The sequence below is a fragment of the Mustela erminea genome, chromosome 11 (genome assembly GCF_009829155.1).
Source record: "Mustela erminea isolate mMusErm1 chromosome 11, mMusErm1.Pri, whole genome shotgun sequence".
NCBI lineage: Eukaryota > Metazoa > Chordata > Mammalia > Carnivora > Mustelidae > Mustela > Mustela erminea.
This window is the reverse complement of record NC_045624.1, coordinates 103,144,785-103,153,010: the sequence shown is the minus strand read 5'-3', so window position 1 is coordinate 103,153,010 and position 8,226 is coordinate 103,144,785. Positions and strand designations below refer to the sequence as shown.

The following is an 8,226-nucleotide window of genomic DNA, read 5'->3' as shown; positions in this document are numbered from 1 at the left end:
TGGGAGACGTTCTCTGTGCCTGTTGGACTTAAATGCCATCTCCTTCCTCAGATTAGGGATGTTCTCAGCTATAATTTGTTCAAGTAACCATTCTGCCCCTCTTTCTCACTCTTCTTCATCTGGGACTACTATGGTACAGATATTACTGCACTTTGTGGAATTGCCTAGGTCCCTAAGTCTATACTCATAATTTAATAGATTTTTTTCCCCTCTTCTTTTCAGTTTCATTACTTTTCACAATTTTATCTTCTCTCACTTATTTGATACTCTGCTTTTTCTATCCTCATTTTGATTATATCCAGTCAGTTTTGCATCTCAGTTATAGTATTTTTTAATTTTGGCCTGACTAATTTTTAGTTCTTTTATCTCTGAAACAAGTGTTTCTTTGGTGTCTTCTATGCTTCTTTCAAGCCCAGCTAGTAGTTTTATGATGGTTGTTCTAAATTCTTGTTCAAATATATTTCTTATATCTGTTTTGAGCAATTCCCTGCTGTGATTTCTTCTTGTTCTTTCTTTTGAGGAGATTTCCTCTGTATTGTCATTATGTCTAGGTTTCTGTCTTTTGTGTATTATAAAAGCTTGTTATGTTTTGTGCTCCTGAGAGTAATAGTATATTATGAAGGAGTCATGCACTGTACAGGGCCCGGCTCTTCAGGAGGTGTTTCTGGTGTCTGGTGTTTCTGGTGTTTGCACTCTGCTGTTACACTCTGCTGCTCTTTCCCACAAGTTAGTCCTTTACAGAGTTCCTCCATGTTTGCTGTTGGGGAGAGAGAGTGTCTGGACTCTTAACTAGGTCTGCTTTGATTTGTTTGTTAAAAGAAGTTTGATTTAAAAAATAAATAAATAAAAAGGTGTGACCCAAGAAAAGAGAAAAAGAGAAAGAACATAAAAACAAACAGACAAAAACCTTAAGTCTGATTCCAAAGAATAAGAAGGAAAGAAGGCAAAAAGAAAAGAAAAAAGAGCCTATGAGCCAAAAAACAAGAAAAGGAAACAAAGAAATCAACAAATGAGTAAAATACTCATTAGACTGATACTAATGAAGAAAGGCCAAAAAAAGGAAAATTAAATTTAAAAAGTATAAGATCACAAATAAAAAAATAATAAAATAAAAATTTTTAAAAATTAAAAAGAAAGAAAGGGAAAAAAAAGAAAACCTGGTCCTATTTGCACCAGAACTGAAGCTGACGCTTTGGCACACTCTATGATCAGTAGACTTGGTATACATGGGGAGGCCTATGTTGGTGTTCTGAGGGGGAGGCCCACTGTGCTGGCTCACAGTCAGACCTGCCTTTGTAAAGATGCCCCTGCCCAGCACAGTAGGGCGAGCCTCCACGAGAAGTGCTGTGTTTCTCCCTGAAGAGGGCAGGAGATGGTGGCTGCCACTGTTCAGGAGGTCCTCACAGAAAAGTGAAGAATCTCCTCTCCTGTGTTCCAGACTTTTGTCAGACCCCTGCCCTGCACCTGTTTATGGCTAGCCATTGACTTGCCTGGCACCATAGTTCTCTTGTGTTTTATCTCTGTCTGACAGCTGGAATTCAAGACTCCAAGTCTTAAGGGGCCTGGCAAGGTGCAAACCTCCTTCCCTCCTCTAGAAAGGAGCCTCCTGGCAGGCTCAGTCCCATTCTGCTCCAGAAAAGTAGTTGCACAGTGTGTGCATTGTGGCTGGAATCAGTTGTGATGCATGGTGGAAAGCTGCAGTCAGGGTATCTGCCCTCTGCAAGTGCTTCTGACACTTGCTGCTCAACAACCACCCAGTACTTCCTGGTAGGCCTTTTGTCCTTGGAGAGGCAAGTTACCCTCTTCCAAATGTAGTCCAGGAAGGGGAGTGATCTCTCCACGTGCATCCTAGGGGATCCCCTCACCACAGATGTTGTGTGGACTCTACATGCTGTTTTCTTTCTCCTTGACTTCATCTGTTAAAATGTTGCCTTCCCTTAGAAGCACCTTGGCTTTTCTCCCCTGCCCCCAGTTCATGACTCCAAACCTTGTTTCTGTCATGTTCTCTCCCTCTACCTGTGTGGATTGTTCTCTTAATCCTCAGATCAATTTCCTAGTTGTTCAAAATGATTTGATATTGATCTAGCCGTGATGAGGGGACTAGGCAAGCTCAGGGTCCCCCTACTGTTCTCTAGCATATTCTTAAGGGTCCTACAATCTGGGTCATGGTAAATAAACATTGGCTTTGACCTTAAGTCAGCAGCTGTATTAGCCCCTAACAAGAGTCAGCCTGTCCTTTGAGGTTTGAAGCTTTGAAGCCAGGCATTGTCTTTTCTCTAGCTATGAAAGTCTTACATGATATCTTCTTCTAGTAGAAGGGTGTTTTGCCTCCACTGAAAATCTTGTTTGGTGGCGCCACCTTCATTCATTGTCTTAGCTAGATCTTCTGGAGAACTTGCTTCTCTGTCAGTGCTTGCTGCTTTCCCTTGCACTTTTATGTTATGGAGATGGCTTCTCTCAAGTCTCATAAACCAACCTCTGCTGGCTTTAGACTTTTCTTCTGCAGCTTCCTCAACCTCTCAGCCTTCCTACAACTGAAGAGAGTTGCTCTGGATCAGGCTTTGGCTTAAGGGAATGTTGTGGTTGGTTTGATCTTCTATCTAGACCACTAAACCCTGCTGTATGTCAGTAATAAGGCTGTTTTTCACTGGAGTAGCACTAGTAATTTCCTTCAAGAACTTGTGCTCTGCATTCATAACTTAGCATACTGTTTGGTACAAGAGACCTAGATTTTGGCCTGTCTTGGCTTTCACCATGCCTTCCTCACTTAATCATTTCTAGCCTTTGACTTTAAATGAGAGACTCAGGACTATTCCATCTACTCAGACACTTAGAGGCCATCGTAGTGTTATTCCTTGGCCTAAGTCTCATATTGTTGTGTATCAGGAAATGGGAAGGCCTGAGTCTAGGAAGGGAGAGAGATGAGGGAATGGTCAGCCAGTGGAACAGTTGGAAAACACACATTTATGAAATTCACTGTCGCTTATTTGTGGTATGTGACACCCCAAAACAAGTACACCAAATAACAAGCAACATTAAAAACAAGGAACATTGAAAATCACTGGACACAGATCACAGTCACACATATAAAAATAATTAAATGTTTGAAATATTGTGAAAGGTACCAAAACATAACACAGAGACAAAAAGTGAGAAAATGTTGTTGGAAAAACGGGCCCCGTAGACTTGGGGGAGGCCAGGTTGCCACAAACCTGCTATTTGTTAAGAAACACAGTATTTAGAAAAATCAATAAAATGAAGTGTGCCTGTCCTAGAGTTTTGCAGGACACTGGGGGAAACCAAGTAAGTGTGTGTGGGGATTTCATGTAGGTTTCCTCACAATGGCACGCAGTCCTAGTTACCTCAACTCAATTTCCGGTAAAAAATTCCTTGCAGTGTATTCTCCTTACTGGTAGTTTAATCAAGTTAAGATCTGAAGGATGGAAATTTGGAAGAATGCATAAATATCATTATAGAATGAAATCTGAATGTCAATACTTTTTGAAAAAAATGAACAGCAGCAATCTGGTTTAAAAACCTCATTTTATGTAAGCAAAGAATGGGAAGGGAAAGAAATAAAACAGGAATGGTTTATTTTTCTACCTGTGAGGAATCAAAAAGAACATCGCATTTCTAATATTTTTTTAAATTATAAAGTTTTAATCGACATACAGTATTACATTATTTTGGGGATTTATAATTTAATGTATTTATTTTAAGATTTAATTATTTATTTAAGAGAGAGAGAGAGTATGCACAATGGAGGCAGAGGCAGTGGAAGAGAGAGAGAGAGAGAATCTCAAGCAGACTCCACACCCAGTGCGGGGTCCAATGGGGCTCTAACTCATGACTCTGAGATCAACGACCTGATCAAGAGTCAGATGCTTGGGGCGCCTGAGTGGCTCAGTGGGTTAAGCCTCTATTTTCAGCTCAGGTCATGATCTCAGGGTCCTGGAATTGAGCCCTGCATCGGGCTCTCTGCTCGGCGGGGAGCCTGCTTCCCCCTCTCTTTCTGCCTGCTCCTCTGCCTACCTGTGATCTCTCTGTCAAATAAATAAATAAAATCTTAAAAAAAAAAAGTCAGATGTTTAACCGTCTGAGCCACCAAGGTGCCCCTATACATTGTTTTTGAAAGTCACAACTAAACTGTAATGACACAGAAAGTTTATAATAAAAGGTTAAATGAATAGTTATTCAGCAAATACAACCCAAAAGAAAACAAGAGATGGCATCACCCATCAAAGAAAAACAAGGCACCTGTGATATTGCAGGACCTTGGATAAAAGCAGAAATGGAAGTCCATGTACCAAGTGTCTCAGTTTTCAAAGGTTAAAAGTCAAGTCAACAACCTTAAATGAAACACATTTTTAAAAAAAGAGTTTACTTATTTATTTGACAGAGACACGGCCAGAGAGGGAGCACAAGCAGGGGGAGAGAGGGAGGGAAAAGCAGGCTCCTCGCTGAGCCGGGAGCCTGATGTGGAGCTCCATCCCAGAACCTTAGGATCATGACCTCAGCCAGAGGCAGACAGTTAACTGACTGAGCCACCCAGGTGCCCCTAAAACACATTTTCTTTTCTTCCCTTGACACCTCAACTTTCAGAACAATCTGGAATTCCAGAGCCCAAACCAGAATTCTTGGACAACTCTGAGATCCACGACGGATTATGACAACAAAGTGAGAGCCTGCTGAGCTGAGACTCTATGCCAGTCCTGCCCCCTTCTCTTCCCATGAGGGCCTGGCACTGTGTGAGGCCCCCAGCCTGTTTGTCTCCCTACCAAACCCCAAAACCTGCCCTGGGTCCACCCTTCAGACCTAAGGATGTACACTTGTCTGGGAACATGACTTTAGCCAGAGGCTGCCTGGGGCTGTAATCTGCTGCTTGCACTTAGCTGTACACGATGCAGGATGAGGTCTCCCTCCGGCTCCATGCTCTTTCACAAGTGTTCTCATATTTCGGATTCCCCAGAGCTCTTGTGGGGGCGCGGGTGGCACGAGAAATGGGGAAGGGTCTTAGGATCCCCTCACCTGGAATTCAGACAGCACAACTTGGTTTTCAGCTGGTTTACATATTGGGCTTCTGCTTCATATTTTGTTTAGAGTTAGGAATAACTTAATTTATTTTCCCAACTTTATAAAGTTGGGAACAACTTTACATATTTATAAATAACTTTATTATTATTATTCCCAACTTTATGTTGGGAATAACATAATTTAAAGAAATGTTTTCAAATTTCAATTTGAATGACTTCAGTAGTTTTTTACTGTTGGGTATTTTTCTTTAAGGTTTTATTTATTTGAGAGAGAGCGAGCATAAGCAGGGCGAGTGGCAGAAGCAGAGGGAGAAGCAGGCTCCCTGCTGAGCAGGGATTGATCCCACATGGATCCCACGTGAGTCCCAAACCGGACTTGACCCCAGGGCCCCAGAATCATGACCTGAACCCAAGGCAGTCTCCATCTTCTTTATCTAGCTAATTCATATTCTTTCACTAAAAGCCTTTTAGATGTTATCTCCCACTCCCATGGGAAATTTATTTATTTATTTTTTTAGACTCAACCCAGTCAGATTTTCCGGGCAGGTGTGCACGTTCTAGCACACTGTCCTGCGGGGCATTGCTTTGCTCTACACAATCTGTCCCCAGATAAGACAGGGAGTCCCTTTTAATCACTGCATTCCCACAGAGGACGGGTCGCTAATGTTTGTGGAGGTTTTTGCTAGGGTTCCGTGCCGGCTAAAGCAGCAGGCATAAGGATGCCTGGGAGAGTTCCTTAAGCCGAGGCGCCTTCCCCAGGCTGGTGACACCTGCCATCCCAGAGGGCCTGCAATAGACAACTTTCTCTCTGTTGTTCTAACAGTTGACAGAAACAGGAGGGTCTGCCTGGATGTTCCTTGGATGTTCCTTTTTACCCTGTAAAATTAATGAGCAGAAGTTCTGTGTCTTGTAGCCCATTTTCATCTGTGCAGTTAATATTAACATCCAGGTCAGTGTCCCTGAATTCGGTGCCCTGTGCGTAACTGACCAAGTCCGCTCTCCATCTCCCTGGGGTCCAGCTCCCGGAACATGTGGACCCCATTCTGGTGGTGGCAGCTCTGAGCAGCTGGCCGGACGCCTTCCTCCCGGGCCCCTCTATCTTCTGCCTCCTCACTACCGCAACAAATTAAATATCTTTTTCTTTCTTATCACTTCCAAAAACTGACTATAGATTTATCCCTGTTCACATGCGTGTTCAGAAGCAGAAGGCTGTCCTTCAGTAACCGGCACTGGGAGGAACCACGGGCACCCCTCATTTTATTATGCTTCACTTTATTGCCCTTCGCAGATCCTGCGTTCCTTGCAGCTTGAAGGTTTATGGGGTCTGACGTTGAACAAGTCAATCGGTGTCATTTATCCAACAGTGTTTACTCATGTTCTGTGTCTCTGTCAACAGAGTATTTTTAACCGAAGGTCCATGCGTTGTTTTTACATATAATGCTATTACACACTTTATAGACTGCAGTCCAATGTAAACGTCACTTTTACATGCACTGGGAAACCAAAAAATTCATTTGACTTGCTTTATTGCAATGTTAGCTTTATTGCGATATTTGCTTTATTACAGTGGTCTGGAACAAAACCCACAGCATCTCCGAGGCATGCCTGTAGTTGAAAAAGATGGAAGTAGATCCTGGCCGTTCTAGAGCAGCCGAGAAACTCAGAAATGCAGAGATGTCTCAAGGGTGGAGCGAAGTGACTGGTAGGAGCGCTGTCTTTCCTGGAGGGTAAGTCACACAGCCAAGATGTACAGTAGGGGTGTTGTAAGGGGTGGTGGAAATAATCCCGAGGAAGAGACTAATCGCCCCCAGAACCGGCTTGTAATGAAAGGCTGATTATAGGTGGGAAATTGCCTCCTTTTGATTCTCATGCACTTAATGGTGCTATAGAGAATGAGTCTTGGACGCCCTGGCTCTTATCCAGGACAATATTATTTAATAATAATGGGTGCTCAGCTCTCACCTGCTTGAGTTTGCAGGGTGGGAGTTTGGTTCACTAATGCCCCTGTCTGTTCTTTTAGTACCTTTCATCCCCAGTCACTTCACAACATGTTATTTATCTTCAGAGTCGGCTTCGAGTGCGTTGGGGGGAGGAGGGAGAGGGTAGCAGCAGCAAACGTTAACGCACTCCTTTACGACCAGAGCAAAGAAAGCGTCAGAGGGCGTGTGATTTGCTGAAGTCCAGACCTAATAGCTGTCAGTAGCTGTTCTTGGCAGCCCTCGGAGGTTCAGATGCCCGGTGGTTGGCAACACTTTCAGATTCTTGTCATGGGAATGATTCATTTAAATACAATATGAGTACATGGTTTACATTTCCTCCTGGAATTAAAAGAAATACAGACAACAAATGCAAGCTGGCTCCCACTTCTAGGAATGATTATACTCTTAACCAAATGGCGGGGTTCATAGTCATTCTTACGTTGTCGTGTATATTTCTAGAAGTTCTTCGTAGGGAATTCAGCCAACCTAAAATAAAGGGAAACGTTTTCTATTTCCTGCCACAATGATGAGGAGATCCTGCAGAATGGAGATTTGAGACTAACAGGAACTCCAAGTCCTAACAGCAATACTGAATTGTTTCACCAGCTAAGTGTCTGCCTCGGGTAGATCAATGCAGGGCCCACGTCCCAGCCCTCTCTGGACATTTACTGCCCCGATGGACTCTTGGTTTGTTTGTTTGTGTGTGTGTTTACTTATTTTTGGTACTGCCGGGATAGGCAAAAAGGAGCTCTTCCCTCCCTCAGGGGCCTGCCGTGGGGAGCTCTGGGATGGGGCAGGGACGCTCAGCAGATGCCATCCAGAGCCCGGCTGTGCTCCACATATCCTTGCAGCATTGCCCACTCCCTGACAGGGGGCAATGCCAACGTCTACTACATCCCAGAACTTGGGGACATGAGCAGCTTCTCGGTGACAAATCATAAGAAAGTGTGAGGGTTTCCTCCTTCGTTTCTACAGATCTCTGAGATCATGGGTACAGACAACGACAGCTCTCACAGTAATATCCACATCTACCTTTTAAGATAATCAGACTTCAAGGTGGCTGGAAATAGACCCCCGGTCCCCTCCCCCAGCTGAAACAAACTCCCAAATCGACCAACCGACCAAACAACCAAATGAGCTCATCTTCTGATCCCAGGCGTAATGTCTCTCCTAACTGATGCCTAAACGGGGGAAGCTCAGCGTGTAAGCTTAAT

General features: G+C 43.6%; 1 long non-coding RNA gene across 1 annotated transcript; it reads left to right on the top strand.

Annotated features, from left to right (window-relative positions):
- Positions 1-5,340: 5,340 nt before the first annotated feature.
- LOC116569682 lies at positions 5,341-7,348 on the top strand. Its single transcript, XR_004277140.1, has 3 exons — positions 5,341-5,391; positions 6,601-6,760; positions 7,099-7,348. It is a non-coding gene; the product is annotated as an uncharacterized LOC116569682 (long non-coding RNA).
- Positions 7,349-8,226: the final 878 nt, after the last annotated feature.